Source organism: Lonchura striata, chromosome 21 (genome assembly GCF_046129695.1).
Source record: "Lonchura striata isolate bLonStr1 chromosome 21, bLonStr1.mat, whole genome shotgun sequence".
In the NCBI taxonomy this organism is placed as follows: Eukaryota; Metazoa; Chordata; class Aves; order Passeriformes; family Estrildidae; genus Lonchura; species Lonchura striata.
The window spans coordinates 11,551,060-11,558,188 of record NC_134623.1 but is presented as its reverse complement, the minus strand read 5'-3'; positions in this window follow the sequence as shown (position 1 = coordinate 11,558,188).

The window sequence follows — 7,129 nt, the reverse complement described above, 5'->3', positions numbered from 1 at the left end:
CCTTGTACCCGGCGGCCGGGGTAGACCTGGTATCCCGGAGCCGGGGTAGACCTTGTACCCGGCGGCCGGGGTAGACCTGGTATCCCGGAGCCGGGGTAGACCTTGTACCCGGCGGCCGGGGTAGACCTGGTATCCCGGAGACGGGGTAGACCTTGTACCCGGCGGCCGGGGTAGACCTGGTATCCAGGAGCCGGGGTAGACCTTGTACCCGGCGGCCGGGGTAGACCTGGTATCCAGGAGCCGGGGTAGACCTTGTACCCGGCGGCCGGGGTAGACCTGGTATCCCGGAGACGGGGTAGACCTTGTACCCGGCGGCCGGGGTAGACCTGGTATCCCGGAGCCGGGGTAGACCTTGTACCCGGCGGCCGGGGTAGACCTGGTATCCAGGAGCCGGGGTAGACCTTGTACCCGGCGGCCGGGGTAGACCTGGTATCCCGGAGACGGGGTAGACCTTGTACCCGGCGGCCGGGGTAGACCTGGTATCCCGGAGACGGGGTAGACCTTGTACCCGGCGGCCGGGGTAGACCTGGTATCCAGGAGACGGGGTAGACCTTGTACCCGGCGGCCGGGGTAGACCTGGTATCCAGGAGACGTGGTATACCTTGTACCCGGCGGCCGGGGTAGACCTGGTATCCCGAAGCCGGGGTAGACCTTGTACCCGGCGGCCGGGGTAGACCTGGTATCCAGGAGCCGGGGTAGACCTTGTACCCGGCGGCCGGGGTAGACCTGGTATCCAGGAGCCGGGGTAGACCTTGTACCCGGCGGCCGGGGTAGACCTGGTATCCCGGAGACGGGGTAGACCTTGTACCCGGCGGCCGGGGTAGACCTGGTATCCCGGAGACGGGGTAGACCTTGTACCCGGCGGCCGGGGTAGACCTGGTATCCCGGAGCCGGGGTAGACCTTGTACCCGGCGGCCGGGGTAGACCTGGTATCCAGGAGCCGGGGTAGACCTTGTACCCGGCGGCCGGGGTAGACCTGGTATCCCGGAGACGGGGTAGACCTTGTACCCGGCGGCCGGGGTAGACCTGGTATCCCGGAGCCGGGGTAGACCTTGTACCCGGCGGCCGGGGTAGACCTGGTATCCAGGAGACGGGGTAGACCTTGTACCCGGCGGCCGGGGTAGACCTGGTATCCCGGAGACGGGGTAGACCTTGTACCCGGCGGCCGGGGTAGACCTGGTATCCAGGAGACGGGGTAGACCTTGTACCCGGCGGCCGGGGTAGACCTGGTATCCCGGAGCCGGGGTAGACCTTGTACCCGGCGGCCGGGGTAGACCTGGTATCCCGGAGCCGGGGTAGACCTTGTACCCGGCGGCCGGGGTAGACCTGGTATCCCGGAGACGGGGTAGACCTTGTACCCGGCGGCCGGGGTAGACCTGGTATCCAGGAGCCGGGGTAGACCTTGTACCCGGCGGCCGGGGTAGACCTGGTATCCAGGAGCCGGGGTAGACCTTGTACCCGGCGGCCGGGGTAGACCTGGTATCCCGGAGACGGGGTAGACCTTGTACCCGGCGGCCGGGGTAGACCTGGTATCCCGGAGCCGGGGTAGACCTTGTACCCGGCGGCCGGGGTAGACCTGGTATCCAGGAGCCGGGGTAGACCTTGTACCCGGCGGCCGGGGTAGACCTGGTATCCCGGAGACGGGGTAGACCTTGTACCCGGCGGCCGGGGTAGACCTGGTATCCCGGAGACGGGGTAGACCTTGTACCCGGCGGCCGGGGTAGACCTGGTATCCAGGAGCCGGGGTAGACCTTGTACCCGGCGGCCGGGGTAGACCTGGTATCCAGGAGACGTGGTATACCTTGTACCCGGCGGCCGGGGTAGACCTGGTATCCCGGAGCCGGGGTAGACCTTGTACCCGGCGGCCGGGGTAGACCTGGTATCCAGGAGCCGGGGTAGACCTTGTACCCGGCGGCCGGGGTAGACCTGGTATCCAGGAGCCGGGGTAGACCTTGTACCCGGCGGCCGGGGTAGACCTGGTATCCAGGAGCCGGGGTAGACCTTGTACCCGGCGGCCGGGGTAGACCTGGTATCCCGGAGACGGGGTAGACCTTGTACCCGGCGGCCGGGGTAGACCTGGTATCCCGGAGACGGGGTAGACCTTGTACCCGGCGGCCGGGGTAGACCTGGTATCCCGGAGACGGGGTAGACCTTGTACCCGGCGGCCGGGGTAGACCTGGTATCCCGGAGCCGGGGTAGACCTTGTACCCGGCGGCCGGGGTAGACCTGGTATCCCGGAGACCGGGTAGACCTTGTACCCGGCGGCCGGGGTAGACCTGGTATCCAGGAGCCGGGGTAGACCTTGTACCCGGCGGCCGGGGTAGACCTGGTATCCAGGAGACGGGGTAGACCTTGTACCCGGCGGCCGGGGTAGACCTGGTATCCAGGAGCCGGGGTAGACCTTGTACCCGGCGGCCGGGGTAGACCTGGTATCCAGGAGACGGGGTAGACCTTGTACCCGGCGGCCGGGGTAGACCTGGTATCCCGGAGACGGGGTAGACCTTGTACCCGGCGGCCGGGGTAGACCTGGTATCCCGGAGACGGGGTAGACCTTGTACCCGGCGGCCGGGGTAGACCTGGTATCCAGGAGACGGGGTAGACCTTGTACCCGGCGGCCGGGGTAGACCTGGTATCCCGGAGACGGGGTAGACCTTGTACCCGGCGGCCGGGGTAGACCTGGTATCCAGGAGCCGGGGTAGACCTTGTACCCGGCGGCCGGGGTAGACCTGGTATCCCGGAGCCGGGGTAGACCTTGTACCCGGCGGCCGGGGTAGACCTGGTATCCCGGAGCCGGGGTAGACCTTGTACCCGGCGGCCGGGGTAGACCTGGTATCCCGGAGACGGGGTAGACCTTGTACCCGGCGGCCGGGGTAGACCTGGTATCCAGGAGCCGGGGTAGACCTTGTACCCGGCGGCCGGGGTAGACCTGGTATCCAGGAGCCGGGGTAGACCTTGTACCCGGCGGCCGGGGTAGACCTGGTATCCCGGAGACGGGGTAGACCTTGTACCCGGCGGCCGGGGTAGACCTGGTATCCCGGAGCCGGGGTAGACCTTGTACCCGGCGGCCGGGGTAGACCTGGTATCCAGGAGCCGGGGTAGACCTTGTACCCGGCGGCCGGGGTAGACCTGGTATCCCGGAGACGGGGTAGACCTTGTACCCGGCGGCCGGGGTAGACCTGGTATCCCGGAGACGGGGTAGACCTTGTACCCGGCGGCCGGGGTAGACCTGGTATCCAGGAGACGGGGTAGACCTTGTACCCGGCGGCCGGGGTAGACCTGGTATCCAGGAGACGTGGTATACCTTGTACCCGGCGGCCGGGGTAGACCTGGTATCCCGGAGCCGGGGTAGACCTTGTACCCGGCGGCCGGGGTAGACCTGGTATCCAGGAGCCGGGGTAGACCTTGTACCCGGCGGCCGGGGTAGACCTGGTATCCAGGAGCCGGGGTAGACCTTGTACCCGGCGGCCGGGGTAGACCTGGTATCCAGGAGCCGGGGTAGACCTTGTACCCGGCGGCCGGGGTAGACCTGGTATCCCGGAGACGGGGTAGACCTTGTACCCGGCGGCCGGGGTAGACCTGGTATCCCGGAGCCGGGGTAGACCTTGTACCCGGCGGCCGGGGTAGACCTGGAATCCCGGAGCCGGGGTAGACCTTGTACCCGGCGGCCGGGGTAGACCTGGTATCCCGGAGACGGGGTAGACCTTGTACCCGGCGGCCGGGGTAGACCTGGTATCCCGGAGACCGGGTAGACCTTGTACCCGGCGGCCGGGGTAGACCTGGTATCCAGGAGCCGGGGTAGACCTTGTACCCGGCGGCCGGGGTAGACCTGGTATCCAGGAGACGGGGTAGACCTTGTACCCGGCGGCCGGGGTAGACCTGGTATCCAGGAGCCGGGGTAGACCTTGTACCCGGCGGCCGGGGTAGACCTGGTATCCAGGAGCCGGGGTAGACCTTGTACCCGGCGGCCGGGGTAGACCTGGTATCCCGGAGACGGGGTAGACCTTGTACCCGGCGGCCGGGGTAGACCTGGTATCCCGGAGACGGGGTAGACCTTGTACCCGGCGGCCGGGGTAGACCTGGTATCCCGGAGACGGGGTAGACCTTGTACCCGGCGGCCGGGGTAGACCTGGTATCCCGGAGACGGGGTAGACCTTGTACCCGGCGGCCGGGGTAGACCTGGTATCCAGGAGCCGGGGTAGACCTTGTACCCGGCGGCCGGGGTAGACCTGGTATCCAGGAGACGGGGTAGACCTTGTACCCGGCGGCCGGGGTAGACCTGGTATCCCGGAGACGGGGTAGACCTTGTACCCGGCGGCCGGGGTAGACCTGGTATCCCCGAGCCGGGGTCGACCTTGTACCCGGCGGCCGGGGTAGACCTGGTATCCCGGAGCCGGGGTAGACCTTGTACCCGGCGGCCGGGGTAGACCTGGTATCCCGGAGCCGGGGTAGACCTTGTACCCGGCGGCCGGGGTAGACCTGGTATCCCGGAGCCGGGGTAGACCTTGTACCCGGCGGCCGGGGTAGACCTGGTATCCCGGAGCCGGGGTAGACCTTGTACCCGGCGGCCGGGGTAGACCTGGTATCCCGGAGCCGGGGTAGACCTTGTACCCGGCGGCCGGGGTAGACCTGGTATCCCGGAGACGGGGTAGACCTTGTACCCGGCGGCCGGGGTAGACCTGGTATCCCGGAGACGGGGTAGACCTTGTACCCGGCGGCCGGGGTAGACCTGGTATCCCGGAGCCGGGGTAGACCTTGTACCCGGCGGCCGGGGTAGACCTGGTATCCCGGAGACGGGGTAGACCTTGTACCCGGCGGCCGGGGTAGACCTGGTATCCCGGAGACGGGGTAGACCTTGTACCCGGCGGCCGGGGTAGACCTGGTATCCCGGAGACGGGGTAGACCTTGTACCCGGCGGCCGGGGTAGACCTGGTATCCCGGAGCCGGGGTAGACCTTGTACCCGGCGGCCGGGGTAGACCTGGTATCCCGGAGCCGGGGTAGACCTTGTACCCGGCGGCCGGGGTAGACCTGGTATCCAGGAGCCGGGGTAGACCTTGTACCCGGCGGCCGGGGTAGACCTGGTATCCAGGAGCCGGGGTAGACCTTGTACCCGGCGGCCGGGGTAGACCTGGTATCCAGGAGCCGGGGTAGACCTTGTACCCGGCGGCCGGGGTAGACCTGGTATCCCGGAGACGGGGTAGACCTTGTACCCGGCGGCCGGGGTAGACCTGGTATCCCGGAGACGGGGTAGACCTTGTACCCGGCGGCCGGGGTAGACCTGGTATCCCGGAGCCGGGGTAGACCTGGTCTCCGTCCGCCCGGGTAGACCTGGTGTCGCGGCCGCCTGCGGAAGTTCACCAAGGGGTCGCTGTTCCAGGCTGCCTCCGGCTATGTCGACGTAGCGGTCGGCCTGCGCTGGCGCACCCTCCCGGTCGACTTCCACTCGTCTCCTTGGAGGCGTCGGCGGCCTTGGACTTATCTTTCCGTATATTGGGAGCGAGGTGACGGGCCGCGTCCCCGCAGGTTTCCAGGGTGCCTGCGTCGCAAGGCGGAGGATAGGGCGGCCGCGCCGCGCGGTCGTCGGGGCAGAGCGAGTGCCGCCTAGGCCGGGTGAGCCGCGTGGCTTGGTCCCGGTTCCCGTCCTGCCCAGGGCGCTCTTTCGGGGGGAGAGCTGCCCGAGAAGCCAGAGAGAAGAGAATGGGCAGTGTGAAGGGCCACCAGAGAGAGAGCCGAGAGCCGAGAGAGACGGCCCGAAAGACCGTGTCGAGAAGCCGCTCGCTGGCCGCAGCGAGGCGGTGAGAAGCCCCGCGTGTGTGTTGCTCCGCTCCGGTCGGCTGCCGTGCCGGCCCGGTTGAAGGGGGGGCGGCCCCCCTGGGACGATCGGTGGCAGGTGAGGCGGCGGCGCCTCGTCCCTTTTCCGCCTGGCCTTAAGCCGGGGCCCGCTCCGGCAGGCATTTTTCCGGCAGCCGGTCCGGTGGCAGTGGCCGGCAGCCGGGGGTCGACGCGGCCGGGCTTTTTTTTTCCCCGGCCCTCGCCCGAGAGCCTCCTCCCCGAGCAAGGCCCGGCCAGCCCGCCGCGGTGGCGGCGCCCGGTTCCCCCGCTCCCGACCTGTTTGCCAGCGTGTCCGTGTCGGAAGGGCAGCGGTGGGGCGCGCGGCCTGGCCTCGGCATTCGCCGCGTGGCCGGAGGGGCTCGGTGACGGCGGTCGCCCGATGAGCCGTGGAGCCGGGGTGGCGGCACCCCGTCCCACCGGCGCGTGCTGTTGAAGTCACCCCCTTCCTCGGCCTTAAGCCGGGGACCCGCCTTGCGGGCGGGCTGTTTTTTTCGCGGGCAGAGAGGGGCCGGCCGCGGTGGCCGGCCCGCCCTAGCACGGACCGAAGCCCCCGGCAGAGAGCAACCCCCGGAAGGTCGCGGGCGAGGCGGCGGCGCCTCGCCCTTCCTCGGTCGTGGCGACCGAGCCCGCTTCTGCCCCGGGCGGTCCGTTGCTATTTTTTCAAGGGCGTGTGCGGGTGCTGTGGGGGGCCCCGCCCGCCCGGCCTCCGATGGCCTTTTCCTCTCGCGGCCCTAAGCCGCGGCACCGAGAAGCGTGCGGGCCCACGAAAGCCGAGGTTGTGTGGAGCCGGGGGGCCGAGCGAGCCCCGAGCCGAGCGATGCCGGTGGGTTTCGAAGGGGGGGGGGCAGCGAGAAGGCGGCGCGCGCCTCGCCCCCCCCCGGGCCCCCGGCGCCCGTGGTTAGCACGGGTCCTTGTGGGCCGCGCACGCCATGTGCCTTTTTTTTTTTTTTTTTTTTTTCCGTTGATCGGTGCCGTACCCCGGCTTTTCCGAAGGGGAGAGAAAGAGAGGCCGAGAGAGAGAGAGAGAGAGAGAGCGCGCCAGCCGCGGGGCGGGCGAAAGCCGGTGGCACCTTTCTCGAACGCTCGGACGGGTTCCCTGGGCAGAAAAGGGTGAAGGCCATCCCCACCCCGGCCCGGCGGTCCCGTCCTTCCGTCGTCCGGCCAGGAGAGCCGTTGTCCGCGGGCGGGTGGCGGCACCCCCCCGGTCTACCCTGTGCCGGGACCGATCCGCGAGCGGATCGGTCCGGGGACGCGTGTCCCCGCTCGCACGCGCGCGGAGCCCCCAAGCCCGTCCGCTCT